We start from the raw sequence: 17,010 nt of genomic DNA on the forward strand, positions 1-17,010 counted from the left end.
TGATCAAAAAATACTTCTGCTCTTTGAAATATCACTTATTTTATACTTGTTAAGAGTTGGTGAATTTTGAAGAAAAGTCCATTCTTTTTGTCATTAGTGGTAAATATTTTTAAAACAAACATTCAACACAAAAGTAAAAATCTCGATTCATACTTCGTGGCAGTTCGTTAGCAGTAGAAAACGTGTATCTCTTAAAATATATATATACATATATAGCTTCTTTGTGTGCTTTGGAGTTTTTGTGCTGATGAATGTTTTTGTGAAGCGATAAAAGTTGGGTAGCTCTTGAATTGCTACAAAATAAAGCTGTATTTCCTTCAGCCCACTGGCTGCCATGTTAACACCTTGAGATGCCATGAGACCTAAATTCTGAACATCTTGGCATGGAGTGCATCCCAGTGTCTGGCATGTAACCATTCATTTTAGCTTTTAAACTGGTTCTATTGATCCTGTGTCCAGACAGAGGAATAATCAGTAGCCCAGCATCATGACCTGTTTGTTCTGAAGATCCTGCAGCTTCCACTTCTCTTCCTAACAAGGCGCCTCCTCACCCTGACTCTCATACTGATAGGAGGAACCACAGAGCTCTTTTAGGTTAAAAGCACATCTTCTGAAGTTGGGATATTTTTCCTCCAACAGGTTCCAGAAGTATCACCTCAAACCAGATGTTGGACTGGATTTTATTTCACTGTCATTTGTGAATGTTAGCTTCTCATTTTCAACAGTGGAGCTATAAAGGTTGAAAAGCTTATTTTGGAGAAAGTCTCATCAACATCAATATTTCCACTAAATAAGAGGCAAAAAATATGTTAGAGGAAAAGCCTCTCAGACTCTGAGCCCGGCAGCACCAAACTATTTTTTTATATTAGACAATTAATTTAATTTAACATAATTATTGTGGTAGAAGCCATTTGTTTGTTAAATACTTAATGAAAAATATATACAGTGTTTGATGTTTGTTGTAAATGACGTACAGTAACAAAGAACGAGATAATTAGTCCAAGTTTGTATTGAACGTTCAGAAATTACAGGGCTGTGATGTGCCAAGACGAAGGTAAACAAAGGTAAAACAACCTGAGCAGGTGATCAACTCTAAACCACTCGCACCGTTTTATTCTCCGTCTCTGTCATTTAAGCACAGCCGTTGCCATGGCAACCTCCTGCGCTCCACAAGCCGACCAGAGATTACCTTAAAAACATAACATTCAATCCGTTACTTTGCGATTATTAATAAGCCTCTCATGAACACAGCGGTGGTTGATTAGTTAATTTTATACTCCTGCTCTTCTGGTTATTTTGGTAATGGAACCGAAACGCACAGAATTGCGCAACACCTTGTTGAAACAATAATTACTGAGATTATTATTGTCGTTGGGTCATTAATTTGAGCACTTTATGTTGATTTTTTAAGTTGTTGTTCTTTAATAAAGTTCTGAACGTTTTGATAAGCCAATCAGAGGAGGACGTGCGGTTCTCAGCCTCCTGGCGTTCAGTTTGTCACCTAACGCCGAGATCGACTCAAAACCTTCCGCGATCGACGTATTGCACCGCTGCTCTAGTAAAACACGAACAGTTCAGAAACAATTTGAAATGGGAAAAAAGCTATTTATTAACTGATTAAGTCGTGTTTTAGATTGTTCTTGAAAGACTAATGAGTCACGGCTGATTAGTGGGTGCACTCTGCTGCACAGTGAACACATTGATTTTTTTTACAGCAGACAGCTGCTCCTCGCTCTTGCAGGTACTGCGTACCCCCGCTAAATCTTTTAGGGGTACGCAGTACCCTGCCGTACCCCCTTACTTTCACCCCTGTATATAATCATGTATTTGGTCTCATTAATCTCAACTTCATGGAAAACACCAATTATTTTCTGAACACAGCGGTGGTAGATTAGTTAATTTCAAACTCCTGCTCTGCTGGTTATTTTGGTAATGGAACCAACGCAATGTTTCAACAAGGTGCGCAACACCTTGTTGAAACGTCATGAATTCAGTCATGAATTCAGACTGAAATGGTCCGATTTCTTATCGGACCATTTCCGATAAGAAATGGTTCACTCAGACTCAATGTCTCCTACTTCCCCCCGAAACTGTGTTAAAAATTCTGCCGGAGGTGGGAGTTAAAGCTCCGCCTCACAGGGGACTCTGCCAGACATTCCCAGCAGACCCTCACAACATGTTTGGACTTGCCAGGTCTGACCGGCTTCCTCCCCCACCACCGGAGCTAACTCACCACCTGGTGGTCAGTGGACAGCTCCGCACCTCTCCTCACACGAGTGAGAATAACCAAAATTATTTAAATTTTGGTTAAATAATTGTACTGTTTCAAAGTGTTGGTTTTCTTGTATCTTACGGTAGCAATGCTATTAAGTGATTTTGTTTCAAGTATGTAATTTTATTTCCTATGTGTATGTTTTTCACATTTAAATATGATCAGGTAGTTGGTCTCAAGTGCTGCACATTTTGACCACCAGAGAGCAGTGTTTCAAGGTGATTACTGTTTCCCAAGACGGGGCAGGAAATGCATTTTGTTCTCTTCCGGTGTTGCTATGCTACGCGATGAACTTGGACGGAAACTGTATGTGATTTATCTGCAGGTGATAGTTTCAGCAGAAAATCGGTAAATGTATACATCACTTGTTGAAATATGTCAATATGTTCTCATTTATGTGATAAGCAGTCAGTATTTTAATAAGAGGGTGTATTTCTGAAACGGATGGTTCAGGGAGCTTGTCTGTGCGGTGCAGGGCGGCCATTTACTGCACGTGAAAATAAGATGTCCGATCATCGGTGTTCTCCAGCATTAAGAGTGAACTGAGACATTACTGTCAAATGTAAGTGTTGATAAAATAAGTCATATCACAACTCCATGCGCTCTAAATCAGTGTGGTGTAATGCAGCTCTCTGTATTTTGTTTGTGCAGCCAGAGGCCACTGCCGTATTTTTATTTTCTTTTACATATTGTATTTTCTTTTGAGATCTGCCACATTTCACATTTCATGAATATTTACCAAATGTTTTGGTGCACCTATGTTCTGATTTTTGAACAATAGTAAGGAACAAGACAGCTTTGTTCAGTCTGTTCCAACTGATAATAAATATACTGCACATTAAGAACCCCAGTTATTGTGTCCTGTGAGGCTAAGTATTTCCCGGGCTACAATACGATGACAAAGTCGATCATTGAACTGCGGCCTAGGGTGTCATGGTGTCAAGTGCACATATGGACACCCTTATGTCTGAATATAGTGTTCGTTATGGACAGTCCATGACGAGCACAGAAGTCCGACAACAGAACACCACTCGAGTTCAGAGAGAGGAGGGGGGTCCTCACTAACACGCCCCTCCGGGTCTCACTGTCATTACTAAAAATCAGGAGGAGCGCAACAGTTTTGACATGCTATTATGGAGGAATTCAAAGGTGCTAAACTCATGAATTAAGAGACGATACACAAAACTCCATTCTCTCCAGCTCACTGACAACCAGGAAGAAATTTAATGCATATCTGCGGAATCACATATTACATTTTCATCATCTCATTTTCATCGTCTCAGAATTCAAATGTCTTGTCTCCTGCTTCTGGCTTCGAGCAATTATACCGTTTCAGTCTGCTATTGTGAATTGGAAATCGTCTGACCAATGGCGTTCTGAATCTTGCTTCTGGCTTTGTTTTACATTGAGTGTGTATTGGAAGTTCCAAGAATTCTGGGCTGACCTCGTGGAAGTTTAATCTGCTCCTTCAGAGGACCATTAGTCAAGTTGTTAGTTCTTATATGTCCATACAGAGACTCTGGCCGAGTTCCTTGCATGTGTGGCGATACTAGACGGAAACTCAGATTTGGTGAACTTTTAGTTTTAATAGGTTGCACAACAACGCCACCCTGGGAATTTCACCCAGAGAATATTTTATTTTGGTATAAGGCACACAGGTTCAGTTATGCATGAATTTAGCACATCTGAGACAGTTTCAAATTTATAAAACAACCATTTATTAAGCTCTTTTTAAAACACTTTTTAAAACCAGTTTCTTTTTTAAGAATGGGACACAAAGGAAAACAAAGAAAATCAAAGTAAATGCAGTAGCTGAAGTTACCGGCCAGAGGGGCGCTATAGGGACGGAATCCACCAAACACAGCAAACCAAAAAAACCCCTTTGACACACCAGACGCAGTGAGACAACCCAAACTCAAGAATCACAGCACGCAGAAGGGGAAGACACCGTCACCACACCAACACCGCCACCGGACCTCAGCAACTGCAAAACAACAAAAGAAAAACAGTTAACCAAGATAACAATCTTAAACCTAATTAGAAAAAAAAAACAATATCAGCCCAACTAAATAAAAGACAAAAAGGGCCGTAAACAAAATAAGGAATAGAAATTAACAATAGCCAATGCAAGTTATCAGGACCATGCGTGGCCCGCTTGTCATACCACAATGGGAGGTGAAATGGGTGCGCCGATGCCACACCCCAAACACCGCTTCGATGGAGGCGGATAATACCGCCGCAGTCCAACTTTAAAAACGACTGAGATGGAAGTCCAGGAAAACGAACGCCGACTGACAGATCCGGGAAACGAACGCAGACAGAGTAGATCGGAGCAGAACAGAGCAAAGCAGAGTAGATCCAAGCAGAACAGAGCAAAGCAGAGTAGATCCAAGCAGAACAGAGCAGCAATGGTCCAACTGTGGGGGGACCTGCCGATCCAAACACGCACACACACACTCGCAGAAGGAGGAAGAGAAGGAGCGCAGCGCAGTGGCGCTTTACCTATAATCACAATTCAATTTAGATTTTCTGGCCAAGATCAGCTGAAGTGCAGGGAGAGAGAACACCTACCACCAGGATCTTAGTGTAGCACGCACCAGCCAGCCAGAGATTCCGTTACTTTCCGCTGCCAGAGTCCACAGGATGCAAGCCACACAGTGGAAGAGCAAAGACGACACATCCTGAATGAACGCCGCAGCTCCTTATATACCACGCCCACCTTAACAACTGGAACTTCTCACCTGACAACCACCTGTGTGGAATTAGGTGCATTTCTATACCACTACACATGCAAGAGAGACTATAAGTACACCCTTATCTCTCTCTCAAATTTTGACAGTTAGTGGTCACGGTGGGTGGTCTTGGGGGGAGGGGGAGGTGGGGGGAGTGGAGGGGGGCGAGGTTGGTGAACACCCTTATGTCACTCGAATTTTGACAGGTAGTGGTCACGGTGGGTGGTCTTGGGGGGAGGGGGAGGTGGGGGGAGTGGAGGGGGGCGAGGTTGGTGGACACCCTTATGTCACACAAATTTTGACAGGTAGTGGTCTAGAGAAAACAGGTGTTTGAGGACATTAGGTGTTATGGACAGCAGCAGGGTGTCGTTGGTTTCTTTCTAAATAAATGCCGACTGCGGGGCTGCAACCTATGTTGTCCTCTCCAAATATCAGAAAGTTTCAAAGATGTGTAGAATAAATTATGTTATTGGTGATCTGTTCACCGCTTCAAATCACGAATCGTTTGCGCACTGTGTTAGTCGTGATTTGCGAATGGGAAAGGGGATCGTTGTATTATTCAAAAATAAATTTGGCCGCATGTCAGAATTAAAAGAGCAGAGTGAGTTATTGGTTTTTTTATTTAAATGTATTTATTCAATAGCTAGACCATATCCTGATTTTTTATTTTAACAGAAAAGCTGGTGGGGCAGTGTGCTGTCCTGACACAGGATCAGCGTTTCATCTACTACCTGGTAAATATGCCTGCAGTCGATTATACGGCATGGGTACAAAATTGACTCATTGTTTTTTTTTCATTTTTGGTAATTCTATCAGATTACCAAGGAAAAAGCAAGCCAGAAACCGTCATATAACGATCTCAGACAGAGTCTGGAAGACATGAAATCTCACTGCGTTGAAAATAACGTGAAAAGAATAGCAATGCCACGGTTTGTAGAAAAACTTCTACGGATAAATACCCTTAATTCTTCTCTATTTGAATAATTGAACGCATTGTTTTATTTCCTTCAGAATTGGATGCGGCTTGGATCGTCTGGAATGGACAAAAGTCTCACAGATTCTGCAAGAGGTGTTTAAACAGACGGATATTACTCTGACTGTTTTCTTCAAATTAGTTCCAGACACTTTAGCTTCTTCGTCAACAGGTGTTTGTACCATCACTCTGTTTTCGGACAAAAAAGAGTCTATTCATTCCCAGGGTTCTAACGATAGCCACTTCTAGACATTCTGGCACCTTTTCACTACATTAGATCATTTCCTGTCAGGAATAGGGGCGGGATCCTGAAGCATTTTTGCGCAAAGCTGGACAATGCCGGTCATTTTAGAGATCTGTCCCGATCCGCAAACTTGCAAGCAGGCATAGCGGTGATGATCAAGAATAAGTTTGGATGAGTCTCCGAGTTAAAGGAGCAGAGTGAGTCAGACAAGTTACTAAAGTCTTTGTTTGGTAAAAAATGTTTCATGTTTATAAGCAGTTTGTTCAAATGTCTGATTTAAACAGTAGGTACTAAATCATATCTTGTTTTTTTATTTTTTAATTATGTATAATAAAGAAGCTGCCAGGGCAGTGTGCTGTCCTCCTGCCACATGATCAACGTTTCATCTACTACCTGGTAAATATGCCACAGTCAATTATACTGCATATGACCAAAGTTGGTTCATTATTCAATCTGGTAACTGTATCTTTCCTATTATGTGTCTCAGATTACAAAGAAAAAAGTCAACCAGAAAACCCACATGTGACAGCCTGAGACAGAGTCTGGAAGACATAAAATCTCACTGCTTACAAAATGGTGTCAATAGGATATCAATACCCCGGTTTGTATGAACAACTGTGGATAAGTAACTATAATAAATATCCTTAAATCTTCTATATTGGAAATAATTGTTTGTCTCGTGTCTACCCATCAGAATTGGTTGTGGCCTGGACCAGCCGCAGTGGTCAGAGGTGTCAGAGATCCTGGAACAGGTCTTTAAAGAGACAAATATCTCCATCACGGATTTTTTTTCTGTAACACTTGCTAGTGTGATACATTTCAGTAAAAGTTCCTCGAATATGTGACAGGGACTAAACAGGCCCATGTTAGGCTACTAATATTTATCTTTCAGTTTTCCCCAATGTTTAAAGCTTTTTACAGTGCACAACCACATTCCAAGAGTTGCTCCAACATGGTAAATTGTTTTGTTAACTTTAAAATTATCTACAGCTTTTGTCTCTGACTTAGTTTGTTTTTTTGGCCCTAATGATTTCTTTCCCTCCAGAATGGCCCTAATGATTTCTTTCCCTTAGTATTGGAACCTTAGCATAAGGGTCACAACCATGATGTGTCAACACCATAACTGACAATTTACAAATAAAAGCTTAATTTTGGTTTACTGTAAAGATTTCATGGTCCTTCAGAATAAGATCATATAAATTGAGATGGTTTGACATTCCGTCAACTCCATCAGAGTTTCTGTGACTCTTTCAATGAAATTGTTGTCAAATCTCACTTAAATGTGCAATTAATTTATTTTAATGTATTTTACATAAATTGCATTACATCACATGTACCAAGTTTTTCATTTTACTCACTAGTTTGTCACCACCTAAAGTTCTGTGTCAACTCCAACAGACGTACTTTTTGTTGTTTTTTTTGTTTTAAATAATATTTATTTTGTTTCTTGAGAAGCATTTGTCGGTAAAATTAGTAAAATATCACTAATAGGGTCATTAAAAATTATTTTATATTTATTTTTGTCAGATGGTGATGACAACGTTCTAGGTCAGGTCGATTAAAAATGTAATTTTTTTATTTTTTATTTTTATGTTGCAACTGGGAGCCTGCACCTTAGCATCTTTACATTTCCAAAACATCATTTGTCATTTTTGCATACTTAAGGTTGAGAAATGAAAAAAAGGGAAAATTAAAACCCATTTTGTCCCTATTCCCAAGAATCACTGACATGAAACCTAAAGATAAAATGTACACTTGTTGTGACTTATAAAGCAACAATTTTACCGGTTGTACTCTGTGTTTTTCTTTCTTGTTAAAACTCAGACATGTTAAACAAAAGTTGGAGGATGGTTGTGTTGAGTATTGGTTCAGCACGAGGGGTTCTGATTGTGTCTTAATGTGACTTTTACTATGAGACTTTATGGAACTCCAGTTGTGTCCAGTAATAAAGAAACAAAAAAAAAAGAAGGCAGCAAATGTACATGTTGGTTCCACAGGGTTCCCCTGAAAATATAGATCAAATCAGACATTACAGGGTAAAAGTAATCTGAACAGGGGGAAGGATATAAACAAGTCAAGTCAATAACAAGTCAATGACATGATGCAATCTGCATTTTTAACTCTGATAACTTTTTTTTTTTACATTCTTTTCATGTCTGACAGTGTTGACAAAAACTAGAGACAAATTTCAATGGAGTTGGAAAATATATAAAAATGATTTTTAATTCAATTTATTGATACTTTTATAATTTTTTATATGACTACTTATACTTAATTGTCATAATATATAATTATAGTATTTATTTAATTGTTTTAAACTATTATAATGTATTGAGTTCTGCTCCTGGACAAAGGGTTTTTACAGGCACCATTAACCGACTGTAATGTTTAAAATTAAAAGAAAAATATTCCGCAAATACCAGGAAAATATACATAAATAATATCACACTGAACACAAATCCTAATCAATAATCTCTACTGTATCTGCTCCTTTCTTCTTCTTCTGCAGCCCCTGAATTAACAGGAACAACTGATGTTTGTTCGTTCTGTAAGAAAAAAAAACAAGGCTTTGCTTCTTTTACATTGCTGATTTTAGAGCACACACATGATACAGTACTTAATAAATTAAAATGAAAGTTGTTCATTTACATTATATTCATTTAGCCACAAAAGGAAAGTTATTAGTTACACTCTACAATTCAGAGGGGAAAAGGTTTTAGACATGTTAATGAGATCCAATTTTTTCAAAGTTTTGACACACCTTAAAGTCTCTTCAGCTCGTGGAGTCGTTTCAGTGAAGTTAGCGTTCGTGGAGGGAAACTTGCTGTCGCTGTTCTGCTCAGTCAGAAAGTTACTAACGTCAGAAAAATCTGCTGTCATGTCATGAGCTGGAAAAAAAAATCAACAAGCATGTTTGCAAAAATAGAAGTAGTTTCAGTTAAGACTTAAAAAATTGTTTTATGATTTTGGTTATGGTTGTAGAATTTAAACTGAGGTAACACTAAACAATAAATCGTTGGGTAGATAGTGTGAAAAACAGGAGATATTAAAGACATGGTAACCTAAATGGCTGCAAATGCATCCATTGTTGAAAATGAATCAAACGCATGTAACAGTGTAATGATTCACCTCTGCAACATTTTGAGTCGCCAAGCTTTATGCTTTCCAAACCGTTGCTATTTGGTCAGTTTGATTTCAGAAGAGCCGATGACATTTTTTATTACAGAAACATAAAATTTACTCATCTTTAAGATGACTGGAACAAGACTCACTGCATACACTGATGGCGATGAGTTCGGCCAAAAGTAAAACATTCAGGATTCCCAAAGCCACGCAGAGGCAGAGCCTCTCTTTGGAGCTGCTCGAACCTTAACAAAAACCTGAACCTTAGCAAAATGTAATTAAATACATACTAGATTTATTTGAAACGTTATTCTTACCTGTGTGATTAGATGCAGTTTGTTTAACAGGCTCCATGTTGACGTAAATTTCCTCCATCGCTTCAGACTTTCTGCTGGCTTTTAACATTGACTATAAAATCCACTGCAGTCGTGGAACTAAGTGAAAAACTGTGGGAAAGAGGTGAGATGTGTCCGGTGTTCAACATAAAAAAGTAACATATTTTAGAGATAACAGTCAAATAAAGAAATTCATGAGTGCGGTTTCAGTATTATTTTTCTTAAATATCGTACACGACATAAGATTCTTGAAGGTTTCAATAGTTTCATAAGTTCATATTTGCTGATTCGCTTCTGTATCAATGAACATTTATTTTCTCCTTTGTCTTCCTTGAGCTCAGTTAATCCTACTCATAATAAACACATTACACTTTTCTGTCGGTGAAGAAAATAATTGACTTTTACATTCATGCACAACTTTGCTTTCTGTCGTATGGTATCAAAAATTAAAAATAGTTTTAAATCACTAATATAAGGATGAAAATATCTGATAAAAGGATGTTGTGATGTTCCTGCTCCTTGTGTCCAGACATGGTTCCTAAAGGGTAATAAATTGTTGGAGCAGATGACTGCAGATGACTGTATGGACCCACCAGTTTTACGGGTCTCATTCTGTCCTGATAACTAGTAATAGTCTTTCTCCCAGTAAATACAGCTATCATCTTTGTATTTTTATTTCTAAATCCTCGTTTAACCCTATTCCTTGTCTTCTTACTGTCTCACTCCAGTAGCAGAAACACTGACGTTAAGCAACAACAATCCCCGAATTGCATTATTATCAAACTTCTATAACCACTGGATCAAATAATTATGAAATTCTGCGTATTTATTCATAGTTTAAAGATATATACTTTTAGGGCTGCCATTTAGTAAAAAGCTGCATGAGCTGTCTACTAGTGTCTAAAACTCAGTCACCGTGTCTTTTCATCTTCTGAGGGAGATCAACAGTTTGAGAAACAGTTTGTTTTGTGAAGCACCGCCTCACTGGGAGGGAATCGAAAGGCTAACATGCCAATCAGGTGCAAGTTGGGCGGGTTAAAGTAAGAGAAACCAGATACTGCATTCATAGCATGAAGAAGACCAGCAAGCAAAGCTTTCACAGAATGAATTCAATTCTATAGAATATCAGAGTACAGGAGATACAGGATAGAAGATTTGACTGAATCAAGACATTGTCCAGTAGTTCAGACTGAGAAGCAAACTGGAACATCGCTAGCCAAGTATGTGGAGCAGGAAAATAGGTTGTAGTTACTTAAATTTATGCAAACCAATTGCCTCAAAAGATTCAATTACTGCGACATGTAAAAGACAAGTGTAGTTACATTGTGTGATTTTGACAAACAATATTCTTAAACTCATCATTTACCACCCAAAATCCTCGTTACTTTCAAATAGTTCACTTTTTATTTTATTCTAGTTGTTGCAGACTCAACTTAAATAGATAAACTTGTAAAGCATCTTTTTTTCTTTTTTAAACCCAAAAGTTCCTGCCGCTTGTTTAAGATGAGTACAAACAACAAGTTGATGAGAATTAAATGATGTTCACTTGAACTCTTTTATTAAGCAGAATGTTTTATTTTACAGTGAGGAAGGCCTGAGTCTAGGTTTAGCAGACGGCTGGAGGCATCTGACCCGCTTCAAACTCAGTACCTGTTTACTCATTGGCAAAAATTTGGTAAGATTAAATTTAGTCGGCTAAAGAAAGTCAGACGGTTCATTACGGGTGAAATCCCTTGAGGTAGTCAAGTTTCTTGTTTGTTCAGATCTTGCTAGTCATTTCCATAGTATGATTACTAATTAACAGTTGATTCTTTTGTGTCTAATTGCAATCTAATCATTCAGTTCACAATTGAAGTTGTATTATCAGGATTCTGCAAATAGAATATTTTCATAGTATATTTCAATCATTCCTTTCATACAGTCGAAGCTCCCTGAAAATATAATTTTGTGAACTATAATTTTGATTCCTTTGAGTATCATCATATTTTACGAAATCTGACTGATGTGATCTTCTTGAACGCATACTGATGCTTCACATTGATCATTTATAAGCTTATCACTAACAAGAGGTGCACTGTCTGTTAGTGAGCATTATTGAACAGATAGCATCATTAGGACCAAGAAAAAAGTTGTAGATAATTTTAAAGGTAACAAAACGATTTACCATGTTGTGACCAACTTTTGGAGCCTGGTTGTGTAGCGAGCATGATTTATTCTGTAGGTAAGTGTACCAACAGCTAACTTGCTTAATGTTATTATAAGCCGGGCCAGGTGTCAGAAGAGATAAGTCTCCGTGAGAGGGGCTACTTGATAACAAAAAAAAAAAAGCAAAGATTCACTGATTGAATTGTTGGTCGATAGCCAGTATATATTTGAATTTCAGCATCAAGCATTGAATGAAGAGAAAAAAAACTATATAAAACCTGAATGACCATTTAGTTTGATAAATATTTACACAGAACATCATTCAATAAATTTATAGAAATCCAAATGCTCACATCAAAACATCAAATCTAAATAAAAAATACAAATTGTACTAAATATTTTAATACAGACTGATGGTTCACATTGATCATTCATAAGTTCCTAGTATTGGAACCTTAAGAACTACAGGTGTACTATATTATGTTGGTGAACACACTTAAGCATGTAAGATAACGGATGGAGGGAAAGAAATCATTAGGGCCAAAAAAACAAACTGTGTATAAGTCAGAGACAAAAGCTGTAGATAATTTTAAAGTTAACAAAACAATTTACCATGTTGGAGCAACTCTTGGAATGTGGTTGTGCACTGTAAAAAGCTTTAAACATTGGGGAAAACTGAAAGATAAATATTAGTAGCCTAACATGGGCCTGTTTAGTCCCTGTCACATATTCGAGGAACTTTTACTGAAATGTATCACACTAGCAAGTGTTACAGAAAAAAAATCCGTGATGGAGATATTTGTCTCTTTAAAGACCTGTTCCAGGATCTCTGACACCTCTGACCACTGCGGCTGGTCCAGGCCACAACCGATTCTGATGGGTAGACACAAGACAAACAATTATTTCCAATATAGAAGATTTAAGGATATTTATTATAGTTACTTATCCACAGTTGTTCATACAAACCGGGGTATTGATATCCTATTGACACCATTTTGTAAGCAGTGAGATTTCATGTCTTCCAGACTCTGTCTGAGATCGTTATATGACGGTTTCTGGCTTGCTTTTTCCTTGGTAATCTGATAGAATTACCAAAAATGAAAAAAAAAACAATGAGTCAATTTTGTACCCGTGCGGTATAGTCGGCCACTGCTTATTTATCAGATGGTATATGAAACGTTGACCCTGTAGAAGGACCGCACACTGTCCCACCAGCTTTTCTTTTAAAATAAAAAAATCAGGATATGGTCTAGCTATTGAAAAAATACATTTAAATAAAACCCAATAACTCACTCTGCTCTTTTAATTCTGACGTGCGGCCAAATTTATTTTTGAATAATACAACGATCCCCTTTCCCATTCGCAAATCACGACTAACACAGTGCGCAAACGATTCGTGATTTGAAGCGGTGAACAGATCACCAATAACATAATTTATTCTACACATCTTTGAAACTTTCTGATATTTGGAGAGGACAACATAGGTTGCAGCCCCGCAGTTGGCATTTATTTAGAAAGAAACCAACGACACCCTTTACATCTGCTGCTGTCCATAACACCTAATGTCCTCAAACACCTGTTTTCTCTAGACCACTACCTGTCAAAATTTGTGTGACATAAGGGTGTCCACCAACCTCGCCCCCCCCTCCCCCACAAGACCACCCACCGTGACCACTACCTGTCAAAATTCGAGTGACATAAGGGTGTTCACCAACCTCGCCCCCCTCCACTCCCCCCACCTCCCCCTCCCCCCAAGACCACCCACCGTGACCACTACCTGTCAAAATTCGAGTGACATAAGGGTGTTCACCAACCTCGCCCCCCTCCCCTCCCCCCACCTCCCCTTCCCCCAAGACCACCCACCGTGACCACTACCTGTCAAAATTCGAGTGACATAAGGGTGTCCACAAACCTCGCCCCCCTCCCCAACAAGACCACCCACCGTGACCACTACCTGTCAAACTTCGAGTGACATAAGGGTGTTCACCAACCTCGCCCCCCTCCCCTCCCCCCACCTCCCCTTCCCCCCAAGACCACCCACCGTGACCACTACCTGTCAAAATTTGAGTGACATAAGGGTGTTCACCAACCTCGCCCCCCTCCCCACTATCACTCAAAATAACCGACAGCAAGGATTCTTAGCAAGAAATTTTTTCTTGTCAGCGCAAGCTCTGCAGGCAATGACCTCTATTAATTCTTTGTCAGTAGGTCTTCGAACGCCGTAGATATTATTTTCTCTCGCCCTTTTCTGTAGCACACTAGTAAGGGCTTCAGAGTCACGTTTCTTCTTACTAGAGCCAACGCATTTGGACTCAGCGGTCTCTTTGTCATCACCAACTTCCCCAGCCGGGGAAGTTTCTTCTTTGAGATCCGTCAAATCGTTCTCTAGGTCAGATCTTTCTTCCTGGGTCAGGTCTTGTAATGCCTGTTTTGTCAAATCAGAATTTGAGTTTTCAGACTGATCTGTCCGAAAACTCCCAGAATGTGAGGCACAGGAAACTTTCTCAGCCGAGAAAAGATATTTATCGAACTCATCGTACTCAGTGTCATCCTTATAATCAGCTATATCAAAGGTGATCCCTGGAATTATTTTGTTAATAACCTTCCTGATTCCAGTGGTGACTAAATATCCAACCCCAAAAGTCACGGGAAAAAACATTGTGACTGCGAATTGTGCCATACTTAATAATCTTGTCAAACACTACTGAGTCAAAGAGCTGCTTTTAAATAACCTCCTGTTTTGCGATCCAAGCATTTAGAACTTCAGATGTTCTTTCATCTATGACATAAATCTATGTCATAGATGAGGTCATAGGTATGAGTCACTGTAGTTGTGGGGGAATGTCTTGCTTCTGATTGTTGCTATGGAAACGGTCAGATCAGTTCTGCATGACTCAAAGTATTAACCCTTTGCAACTGTGTCACTTAATCATTTCAGGCGCCATAACGAACTTCAGAAGGGCATACTTTCAGGAGTCTAGGGATTAAAACAGAGATTTTAATGGTTAAATATTAAGTTTAGAATGACAATGGTATATTAAAACCATTAATTTAAGTAGGATTTTTCATCAATCAGGTTTAAAATTTTGAATTAAACATTTACAAACATTTACTGCTGCTGTTGTTGTAAAATGTGACAAGAAATGTTGCCTGCTTGGAGAAGAGATACAAAGAAATAATTTTGGTTTAATAATTTTTAGGGCTGAAATGATTCCTCGAGTGATTCAAGTACCTCGATTATTAAAATTCCTAGAGGCAAATTGATCTGCCTCGAAGCCTCGTTACATTATGCTTTATTATTTAGTGCACCGTGTTCCGGCTGGGTTACTACTTGCTTTGCACAGCGCTCTCACTTCCGCCTGAGTTGTTGACGAAAGCTAACTGTTAGCAGTATAACGTCCAGCTTTCAAGTTTGGCCTGGGAGGATTTTACTGATTCACATTTCTAAACATTTTTGGAGCTGGGTCAGTTTAGTATGATCCAGATGCAAAAAAGTGGTAAAATCAATCTTTATTGAAGTTTCACAAATCCAATAAAGGTTTCACAAAACCCAAACATGGTTTTAAATATTCTGCTATTACAGCAGGATAATCAAGTCTAAGATTGAAGAGTCTAGGTGTTGTAGTTTTGGAATTAGAGCTGATCTCATGTGACCGAGACCAAAAAAGGATGAAAATTGTCCTTTAGTGAAATTTCACAAATCTCAAACAAGGTTATAAATATTTGGCTTGAAGAGCATAATGTTCCAGTCCAAGTTTGTAGTGTCTAAGTGTTGTAGTTTCGGAGCTGGAGCAGTCCTATTGTAACCCAGATGAAAAAAGTGTTAAAAACATATTTTTATTGAAGTTTCACCAATCAGAAAAAGGTTTCACAAATCCTAAACATGGTTTTAAATATTGTGATTGAAGAGAATAATCTAGTCTAGGTGTGAAGTGTCTAAGTATTGTGGATTTTTAATTAGAGCAGATGTAGTGTGTTCCAGATGCAAAAAAGAAAATTGTGTAAATCAAACTTTATTGAGTTTTCACAAATCAGAAAAAGGTTTCACAAATCACAAACCTGGTTTTAAATATTCAGCTTGAAGAGGAGAATAATCCAGTCCAAGTTTCAAGTGTCTAGATGTTGTAGTTTTTAAACTAGAGTCAATTAAAGATGCTGAAGGTAGTGCAAAATTTGGTGGAATTACCATTTAGCTATCGGAAGCTAGAATTGGAAACCAACTTCAGCTTCGTCTCCCAAAGTGGGTTTACTAACAAGCCTTAATAATGCATGTGAAAGTATACTGTCTGTCTCTGCTGGTTTCAAGTATATTTTGCCCCCAAAGTCATCTTCTCTTAATTCAGTGGATGTGTCTCTTCACATTGGAAATCATCTAAGTTGCAGTGAAAGTGAAGCCTGGTGCACAGTAGGTGGGTATACTATAGAAATACCATGACTGGTGTAAGCAGAGGGACCAGTAGACATGACTAATGCTATTTTCTTACTCCTACACATATGGAGACATTTTTTTTGTCTTCAAGCAAATAGGATTGAATAGATGCCAGGAGATTCCAACTCGACAATATGATTTCCCTCTTTTGCTGTTATTTCCATGAATTAACATATTTATTTGGCAACAATAAAAATAAAAAAAAAATCAAATTTCTCCATGTGATTTTTAAAATCAGGCAAAAAAAATATATAATTTTTTTAGCACATCAGCAGCTCCAAACATGTTTTACATATCCTCTACAAAGAATGATTTGGTTAATTTCTAAGATTGTTCCATTTCTGTTTGCCAGCTGGTGAATGTAGACGGTTCATAATTTTAATCTGTCCTTGAAATCAAGTTTGATTTTTAGTTAGATTGAAATGCTCCTGTGTTCGGATACGTTGAGGGCAGCAGGGGCCGTCTTCTTTCTGACAGAGAGTCGATAACGGTATAATTCTGACATCTTATGTGTCCTGACTCCTTGGTAGCATAAGTTGAGGGTGAAAGAAGGATTCAAATGCAGAATGTTGCAGGCGGCCATCGGGGGAACCTGATGGGAAAGAAGAATTTTGGTATAAATTTTAATATATATTTAATCAATCTGGAGAATAGGGCTGCTAGTATTGATTTTTTTTTAGTAATTGATTACCCTGACGATTAATCAATTAATTGGATGCAAAAATGGCATATTTTGCTGTTTTTTATTTCACCACTT

At 38.3% G+C, this 17,010-nt stretch overlaps 2 long non-coding RNA genes across 2 annotated transcripts; both read right to left on the bottom strand.

The window, feature by feature from the left end:
* Positions 1-8,602: 8,602 nt before the first annotated feature.
* On the bottom strand, positions 8,603-10,137 carry LOC145552358 (uncharacterized). The gene is made up of 3 exons (XR_014088393.1): positions 9,494-10,137; positions 8,983-9,109; positions 8,603-8,767 (listed from the first exon to the last, which is right to left on the bottom strand). It is a non-coding gene; the product is annotated as an uncharacterized LOC145552358 (long non-coding RNA).
* Positions 10,138-12,531: 2,394 nt separating this feature from the next.
* On the bottom strand, positions 12,532-13,505 carry LOC145552359 (uncharacterized). The gene is made up of 2 exons (XR_014088394.1): positions 12,791-13,505; positions 12,532-12,697 (listed from the first exon to the last, which is right to left on the bottom strand). It is a non-coding gene; the product is annotated as an uncharacterized LOC145552359 (long non-coding RNA).
* Between the last annotated feature and the right edge of the window lie 3,505 nt (positions 13,506-17,010).

This window comes from Poecilia reticulata, chromosome 7 (assembly GCF_904066995.2).
Source record: "Poecilia reticulata chromosome 7, P_reticulata-male-v2, whole genome shotgun sequence".
In the NCBI taxonomy this organism is placed as follows: domain Eukaryota; kingdom Metazoa; phylum Chordata; class Actinopteri; order Cyprinodontiformes; family Poeciliidae; genus Poecilia; species Poecilia reticulata.